Below are 9,829 nucleotides of genomic sequence, written 5' to 3' on the forward strand. Positions count from 1 at the left end.
TTTTAATGAATCTGTAAACATGGGGGTTGTACCCTGTGACTGGATAATTGCTAATTACAGTTCCTATTTATAAGAAAGGGAGAAAAAAGTGACCCAGGAAACTACAGGTCTGTTAGTTTGACCTCAATTTTATGGAAGGTCTTGGAACAAATTTTGAAAGAGAAAGTAGTTAAGGACAAGGAGGTGAATAGTAATTGGGATAAAACACAATATGGTTTTACAAGAGGTAGGTCGTGTCAGACTAACTTGATTTTCTTTGAGAAGATAACTGATTTTTTAGCCAAAGGAAATGCGGTAAATCTAATCTACCTGGATTTCAGTAAGGCATTTGATACAGTTCCACATGGGAAATTATTAGTTAAATTGGAGAAGATGGGGATTAATATGAGAATTGAAAGGTGGATAAGGAACTGGTTAAAGGGGAGACTACAGTGGGTCAGACTGAAAGGTGAACTGTCAGGCTGGAGGGAGATTACTAATGTTGTTCCTCAAGGATCGGTCTTGGGACCAATCTTATTTAACATTTTTATTACTGACCTTGCACAAAAAGTGGAAATGTGCTAATAAAATTTGTGGATGACACAAAGCAGGGGAGGTATTGCCAGTACAGAGGAGGACCAGAATATCATACAAGAAGATCTGGATGACCTTGTAAACTGGAGTAATAGAAATGGGTTGAACTTTACTAGTGCAAAGTGAAAGGTCATGCATTTAGAGCTGGGGTGCCACATCTGGGTGGGGAAATTGCATGCAGGGCCATGAATGTAAGGCTGGGTCAGGGGGTTGAGGTGTGGGTGGGAGTGCGGGGTATGGGAGGGGGTGCGGTGTGCAGTAAGGGGCTCAGGGCAAGAGATTGGGGCAGAGGAGGGTGCGGGGTGTATGAAGGGACTCAGGACAGGGGATTGGGGTTGTAGGAGGGGGTGTGGAGTGCAGGAGGGGGCTCAGGGAAGGGGGATGGGGGTTGGGGGCTCAGGGCAGGGGGTTGAGGTGCAGGAGAGGGTATGGAGTGCAGGAGGGGGCTAAGGGCAGAGGTGCAGGGAGGGGTGCTGAGTGCGGGAGGGGGCTCAGGGCAGGGAGTTGAGGAGCAGGAGAGGTGCAGCAGGGGGCTGAGGGCAGGGGGTTGGGGTGCAGGAGTGGGTGTGGAGTGCAGGAGGGGGCTTAGGGCAGGGGGTGCTGAAGAACAGGGACAGAAAACCAGTAATTGACAGAACAGAGATGGAAGCAGTCTGCAAAGATTCTACACCGAACTGTTCGCATCTCAGATAAATGTCCCAATACCAACACTTCAACAGACCATTGAGCATTTACTCCCAGTCCTTGTCAGCAAAATCTGACATGCAGTTCACCAAATGAAAGAAGGAAAAGCCCCAGGTAAAGAAGGACTGACAATCAAAATGATAAGACTGGAGGCCAAGACCTCTGGGAAACCCTTGCTCAGAGGTTTGGCTGTTACTTGGAAATGCAGAAGATACCATCTAGCTAGAAGGAGTCCAACACCATTCTGCTGTACAAGAAGAGCAATCCTGAAGATCTAAAGAACTATCGTCCAATATGCCTGCTCTCACATATCTACAAGCTGTTCACCTTATTACCATTCTTATCATTTTAAGGTTATGTCCCCCTACTGTTTGAAACCCTTGCTTTTATGAAAAAAATTTATCTCATCAGCTTTATTGATCTTGAAAATTTGAAAGTCTACTTTTCTGCCCCTACCTTTCCACCAACACAAAAGCCATCTTCATCAAAGGCTCAATCTTGCTATCTCATAGGAGATCCAAAAGAAATAACAATTCCTGAGATCACTGATGACCACCAGTGGGTGTGGCTCCCTGTACAGAGAGAACGAAGAGTACTTGTGGCACCTTAAAGACTAACAAATTTATTTGAGCATAAGCTTTTATGGGCTAAAACCCACTTCATCAGATGCATGCAGTGGAAAATACAGTAGGAAGATATATATACACAGAGAACATGAAAAAATGGGTGTTGCCATACCAACTGTAACGAGAGTAATCAATTCTTCTTCGAGTGCTTGCTCATATCGATTCCAATTAGGTGTGCGCGCGCCGCGTGCACGATCGTCAGAGAATTTTCTACCCTAGCAACACCGGCGGGTCGGCTGTGGAGCCCCCTAGAGTGGCGCCTTCATGGTGCTGGATATATACCCCAGCCGACCCGGCGCCCCCTCAGTTCCTTCTTACCGCCCCTGACGGTCGTTGGAACTGTGGAGCGCGGCGTAGCTGTTCTCCACTCTCCCTAGCTTATTCCGTTTATTGATAGTTATAGTTATAGTTGTATATAGTTAGATAGTTGTTTAAATCACTTTATTAATAGTTGTTGTATAATTAAAGGGGATTAAGGGGGTTGTTCTCCCCCTTTTTCCCCCGGCGCGTGGCCGGGCTCATGCCCAAGGCTCCCGGCTTCAAACAGTGCGCGTCCTGCGCTAAGCCTATGCCAACAAGTGACCCGCACGACTCGTGTCTGAAGTGCCTGGGGGAGTCCCATCAGACAGATAAGTGTAAGACCTGTAAGGCCTTCAGACCGAGAACCAAGAAGGAGCGGGACTTTCGGCTTCGGCAACTCCTTATGGAGGCGGCACTTAGCCCGGACGCTCCATCGGCGCGTCAAGCCCCAGCACCAAGCGCCTCAGTGCGCAGTGCCCCGGCGGCACCGACTATTCTGACTCCGCGAGTGGCGTCGGATAAGCCTCCACGGCACCGGACCCCGTCGGCACCGCACCCACAGCAAGTGCCTCGGCGCCGATCATCATCGGCGGGACATAAAAAATCCCATAAGACGCAGGGGACTGCCGTACCGAAGACGCCGGCTCCCCCGGCGCCGGGGGTAGAGCCGCGTCCGCCTGTGGAGCACCAAAAACAGGTGCCTCCGGCACCGTCGACTCCGGCTCCGAAGCCGTTGAGTCCGGTGCAGACAGGATCACCACCGCGACCGGCGGTGATACAGTGCCTCCCGTCGACCCCAGAGACCTTCGCGACGGCGAGAGACTTGATCGCTCTCACGGAGCCGGCACCGCCCCAACCACCGGCACCGTCGGCACCGTTGACTCGTCCGGTCCAGTCCAGGGGGAAGCCTGCCTTGATGCGCCCTCCATCGCAGGGAATGGAACCACGGCACCGTTCCAGGTCCCGAAGCAGGTCCCCACGCCGCTCGCAGTCCCGGCGCCGGATATCACCTCGGCACCGGTCGTACTCGCGGCTAAGATCATCGTCGCAGCACCGTTCTACGTCCCGGCACCGCTATGATCGTCGGTACCGGTCAACATCGAGACGTAGTTCTCGGCACCGTTACGATCGACGATCAACGTCGAGGGGTCGCTCCCGGCACCGGGCCTACTCGAGGTCGCCGTCCAGGTCCAGGTCCGACTCCCGGCACCGGCGCGGTCATCGGCACCGATCGCCGGCACCGCACAGAGATAGAGCATCTCCAGACCGGCACCGTGCGGCACCGTATCCCACGGGGATCATCTCGGCGTAGTCGGCACCGCCATGGCCATCGAGATCGGTGTCTCGCTCCTCTGAGGACGCATCGAGATCGGCATACCCCCCTCAGGGGCAAGCCGAGGAACAAGATATGGGCCACTGGCAGGAGTTAGCAGAGGACCCTGCTCACGGCCCCTCTCACTGGTCATTCTGGACCCCGTGGGCGTACCACCAAGCGCAAGGGGCTCCACTAACTTCAGCCTCTCGCTCGGGACACTCTGACAGAAGGGCCCCAGAGTCCACCATCTCTCGCCCTCCTCCAGGGGGCATGGAGGCTTCCGTGCCCGCACCACCTGACGTCCTGGACCCAGGGGCAGGTGATGCTCCGTCCCAGGAACAGGGAGACCAGGACCCTCCCTTGGATCCCTTACCACCCGAGGCATCTTCCTCTTCCTCTCCAGATGAGGCAGTGGCGGGCACGTCGTGCACAGGTCCACCCCCGATAGATCTTCGGGCTCATCAGGACCTCTTACGTAGGGTGGCCCGTAATATGGACCTACAGGCGGAGGAAATAGTGGAGGTGCAGGACCCCATTGTAAATATCCTCTCAGCGGATGCCCCATCCAGAGTGGCGTTGCCCCTGATCCGCACGATCCAGGCCAACGCTTCTACGATATGGCAAACTCCTGCCTCTATTCCACCCACAGCCAGAGGGGTGGAGAGAAAGTACTTTGTCCCCTCAAAGGACTATGAGTACCTGTATACTCATCCACAGCCGTGTTCACTGGTGGTGTCATCGGTGAATGCAAGGGAGCGCCACGGTCAACAGGCCGCAGCGCCCAAATCAAAGGAGGCTAAACGCCTCGATTTGTTTGGCCGTAAAGTTTATTCAGCCGGAGGGTTACAACTCAGAGCGGCTAACCAACAAGCGCTCCTGAGCCGCTATAGCTTTAATTCCTGGAACTCTATGGGGAAGTTCAAGGAATTGATTCCCCAAGACTCCAGGGAAGAGTTCGGGGCCTTAGTCGAGGAAGGTAAGAAGGTGGCTCGGACTTCCTTACAGGCCTCCTTAGATATAGCGGACTCGGCTGCGAGAACCCTGGCGTCAGGTATCGCTATGCGAAGGACCTCCTGGCTCCAAGTTTCGGGTTTGCCCCCTGAGTTGCAACAAACCCTGCAGGATTTGCCCTTTGAAGGACATGGGTTGTTCTCTGATAAGACGGACTCTCGCCTGCAGAGCCTCAAGGACTCCAGAACAATCATGCGCTCCCTGGGGATGCACGTTGCGGGTCCTCAGCGCAGGCCATTTAGGCCTCAGCCTCAGTGCTTCTACCCCCCCCCCCACCTCGTCAGGGATAGGACTCTGCCCGGAGGCGGGGGCGAGGTGGTAGAAGAAGGTGGACCGGCCCTCAACCCGGTCAGAACCAAGGGCCACCAAGACCACCCTCAGGCCCCAGGCAGAACTTTTGAAGGTGCGGTCGAGGACGGCGCCCCAGTCATTCCCCAGGATCCAGCCCCCTCCTTTCGGGATCGCCTCTCCCACTTCCACCATGCTTGGTCCCTTATAACCTCGGACCGTTGGGTCCTTCGCACGGTGGCGAGGGGATACGCTATCCAGTTTTCTTCATTCCCTCCCTCCCACCCCCCTTCCCCGTCCCTCTTCAGGGACCCTTCTCACAAGCAACTTCTTATACAGGAGGTTTCCACGCTCCTTTCTATGGGGGCCATAGAGGAGGTTCCAGTAGAGTTAAGGGGCAGGGGATTTTATTCCCGTTACTTTCTGATCCCCAAGTCCAAAGGGGGTCTGAGACCCATCTTAGACTTGCGCGGACTCAACAAATTTATAGTAAAGTTGAAGTTCCGCATGGTCTCTTTAGGGACCATTATTCCTTCCCTCGATCCTGGAGACTGGTTCGCCGCCCTCGACATGAAAGACGCATACTTTCATATTGCGATTTACCCACCTCACAGACGCTTCCTGCGATTCGTGGTAAGCAAGGTGCACTATCAGTTTGCAGTCCTTCCCTTCGGCCTATCCTCGGCCCCAAGGGTGTTTACGAAATGTATGGCTGTTGTGGCAGCGTACCTTCGTCGACAAGGGATACAGGTGTTCCCGTACCTAGACGACTGGTTGGTACGCGGTCGCACCAAAGAGCAAGTTCGAGCTCACGTCCACATAATAGTGCACACATTCAACGAGTTGGGCATCCTACTCAACAGGGACAAATCCACTCTAGAGCCTACCCAGAGAATAGAATTTATTGGCGCAGTCCTGGACTCCGGACGCGCACAAGCTGTCCTACCAGACAATCGCTTTCATACCATCACGTGCCTCATTCAAGGGCTCAGGGCCTTCCCAACTACCACGGTGAGGTCATGCCTTGCCCTGCTGGGTCACATGGCTTCTTGCACGTACGTAACCAGGCATGCCAGACTTCGGCTTCGGCCACTCCAGACCTGGGTGTCATCGGTATACCGCCCACATCGGGACAGCCTGAACATGGTGGTCACGGTCCCGAACTCGGTCCTGACCTCCCTCACCTGGTGGCTAGATCACAATGTGGTTTGCGAGGGGATGCCATTTCACACCCCACAACCCTCTCTGCACCTGGTCACAGACGCATCATCGCTGGGTTGGGGTGCCCATCTCAACGAACACCATACCCAGGGCCTGTGGACTGCACCCCAGCTAGCCCTGCACATCAATGTTCGGGAACTGATGGCGGTGCGCCTGGCGTGCCAGGCATTTCTCAATCTCCTACGTGGCCGCTGTGTGTTAGTTCTCATCGACAACGCCACGGCCATGTTTTACATCAACAGGCAAGGAGGAGCACGTTCGTCGACTCTATGCCAAGAGGCGATTCGCCTATGGGACTTCTGCATCGCCCACTCAATCCATCTCACGGCATCGTTCCTCCCTGGAGTCCAGAACACTTTAGCGGACCGACTCAGCAGGTCCTTTCAGACGCACGAGTGGTCTATCCGTCCGGACATCATATATTCCGTTTTCCAGAAGTGGGGGTTTCCCCAGGTAGACCTGTTTGCATCTCGAGCCAACAGAAAGTGCCACGTGTTCTGTTCCCTACAAGGACGAGCTCCGGGCTCTCTCTCGGATGCGTTTCTCCTCCCTTGGAAAGACCACCTGTTTTATGCCTTCCCTCCATTTCCTCTGGTCCACAGGGTGCTGCTCAAATTACGCAGAGACCAGGCACAAGTAATTCTGGTCGCTCCAGCGTGGCCGAGACAACATTGGTACACCACACTGTTAGAGCTCTCGGTTCAGACACCGATCCCGTTCCCATTATGTCCAGATCTCATCTCTCAGGACCACGGCCGACTGGGTCACCCCGACCTGCAATCCCTCCACCTCATGGCGTGGTTGCTCCATGGTTCACCCAGGCAGAGCAACAATGCTCGCACTCTGTCCAACAGATTCTGCTGAGCAGTAGGAAGCCTTCAACACGGACCACGTACTTGGCCAAGTTGAAGCGGTTCTCCTGTTGGTGCGAACAACGAGCCATGTCCCCATTGCAGGCACCTATTCCTCTTATATTGGAATATCTCCTCTCCCTAAAACAGCAAGGTTTGGCGATATCTTCAATTAGAGTTCACCTGGCCGCCATATCGGCTTTTCACCCAGGGGAACTCGCGTCCTCGGTATTCTCTAACCCGATGGTCGTTAGGTTCCTCAAGGGCTTGGACTGGATGTACCCACAACAGCGTCAACCTGTTCCGACGTGGGATCTCAACCTGGTTCTCTCCAAGCTCACAGGTCCTCCATTCGAGCCACTGGCCACCTGTTCACTTCTGTACCTATCCTGGAAGACAGCCTTCCTCGTAGCCATCACCTCAGCAAGGCGCGTTTCTGAACTCAGGGCGCTTACATCCGAGCCCCCTTACACAGTTTTCCATAAGGATAAAGTGCAGCTTCGTCCACATCCTGCCTTTCTTCCTAAGGTGGTTTCTCCGTTTCACATCAATCAGGATATATTTCTCCCGGTCTTTCATCCTAAACCACATGCCACTCGCCAGGATCAACGTTTGCATTCCCTGGACGTACGCAGGGCCCTGGCTTTCTATATTGACCGCACAAGACACTTTAGAAAGACGACGCAACTCTTTGTTGCGGTGGCCGACCGAATGAAAGGCTTACCGGTCTCCTCACAATGCCTATCCTCCTGGATCACGTCTTGCATCCGGACTTGCTATGACCTGGCAGGTGTCTCGACACCACACCTCACCGCTCACTCCACGAGGGCCCAAGCTTCCTCGACTGCTTTCCTGGCTCAAGTTCCAATCCAGGACATTTGTAGAGCTGCAGTTTGGTCATCAGTCCACACATTTACAGCTCACTATGCACTAGTGCAGCAGTCCAGGGATGATGCTGCATTTGGATCAGCAGTTTTGCACACAGCAATGTCTCACTCCGACCCCACCACCTAAGTTGGGCTTGGGAGTCACCTAATTGGAATCGATATGAGCAAGCACTCAAAGAAGAAAAGACGGTTACTCACCGTTGTAACTGTTGTTCTTCGAGATGTGTTGCTCATATCCATTCCAAACCCGCCCCCCGTCCCCACTGTCGGAGTAGCCGGCAAGAAGGAACTGAGGGGGCGCCGGGTCGGCTGGGGTATATATCCAGCGCCATGAAGGCGCCACTCTAGGGAGCTCCACAGCCGACCTGCCGGTGTTGCTAGGGTAGAAAATTCTCCGACGATCGTGCACGCGGCGTGCGCACACCTAATTGGAATGGATATGAGCAACACATCTCAAAGAACAACAGTTACAACGGTGAGTAACCGTCTTTTAAGGTGGGCTATTATCAGCAGGAGAAAAAAAACTTTTGTAGTGATAATCAGGATGGCCCGTTTCCAACAGTTAACAAGAAGGTGTGAGTAATGGGCCATCCTGATTATCACTACAAAAATTTTTTTTTTAATTGGTTGAGAGTTCTGCACTGGCATAATAGTGTGGTTTTGCAGAGCTGTAGTGTAGTAGCTAATTGAGATTGCAACTAACAAGTGCGCTGCTGCTGCGGAAATATAAGATGGGATCAATTCTCAGATCTTCACTGAGCTACACCCAGCCCTTGTTCTTGGTCGTTATGTTTTCACTCTGACAGAGAAACGTCATTGACCATTTTCTAATCATTATAGCTCATCGTCATGTTTCCTCATCTTGAACTCTGTTTGCCAGGTTATAAATTAACCCTGCATATCCTATTTTGAAATTGTGATGGCATAATGTAATCCATTAAAAAAAACTACTGTTTTGAATACCAGAGAAAAACTTTACAATATACGAATGGCATTAGACTGAACCGTATCTCAAAGGCTCCCGCAATGAACAAAATAATTTGATTTATAGGCTCTTGTGTATCAGAAGTTGTGTTGATTCAGTTAGTTGGGGGGAAAAACCCATCTCATCTCTTCTCATGTGTTATTCTTGACAGTCTCTGTTCAGTTCTAAAGTCATTTTGTATTCAGTTTTATTATTCTTGAGCCCAAGGCAGTCCAATAAAAGTAATAATGTTTCACATAGAGAAAATTAACTCTAATTATAATCCCTTTGCAGGAAGTGTTTTATGCTATTCCATTTAGATTTACGTTGCTTGTTTGACATTATTAGAGCTGGGCAGAATTTTTCAGACAAAACCTTTTTTTACTGAAAAATGCACGTTTGGGTTGACTGGAACATTTAACGACTTCATGTCAAATTCACTGAATGGTTTATGTCAAAAATTAAACAAAATAAATATTTCAAAAAAGGTAAAACATTTTGTTTTCACATTTTTAAAATGAAATATTTTGACTTTTTGATTCAAAATGACTTTCATTTAAAATTTTACTTCAATTTTGTTTTAAAAAAATTAAAAAATAATTAAAAACATCAAGCAAATTGAAATGTTTCATTTTAAATCAAATAAAATGTTTCATTCAACCAGAAACTTTGACTTTGACTTTTTCAGTTTGCCGAAAAATTATAATTTTGGGTTGATCTGAAACAATTCTTTTTATTAATTTTCAGTTCAGCCTTTAAACCGAAAAAACAGCTATGCACACAGCTCTAGTTATTTAACAGATGGTCACATGCAGGCAGCAGACACAGAACTGGGAAGAGAGGAGGCACCATATAAATAATTTTTTTTCTTGCTAACGTTGCAGAATTTTTAGTTGTGTTTTGAAAATGCACTTACTAAAATCATCATTAACAATTATAGATGGAGAATGGACTGTTTTGGTACCTGGCAATTGTCATTTGGGGTTATTTTTCCCAAAATACAAGTACTGAGATTACGCTACTTTCATCTATGTGAAGATTGTTGATATTTGATCATTTCTGTTAATATTTGACAGGTTTTTTCTATGTTACTATCAGGAGCTTACTGA

Source organism: Trachemys scripta, chromosome 2, assembly GCF_013100865.1.
Source record: "Trachemys scripta elegans isolate TJP31775 chromosome 2, CAS_Tse_1.0, whole genome shotgun sequence".
Lineage (NCBI taxonomy): Eukaryota > Metazoa > Chordata > Testudines > Emydidae > Trachemys > Trachemys scripta.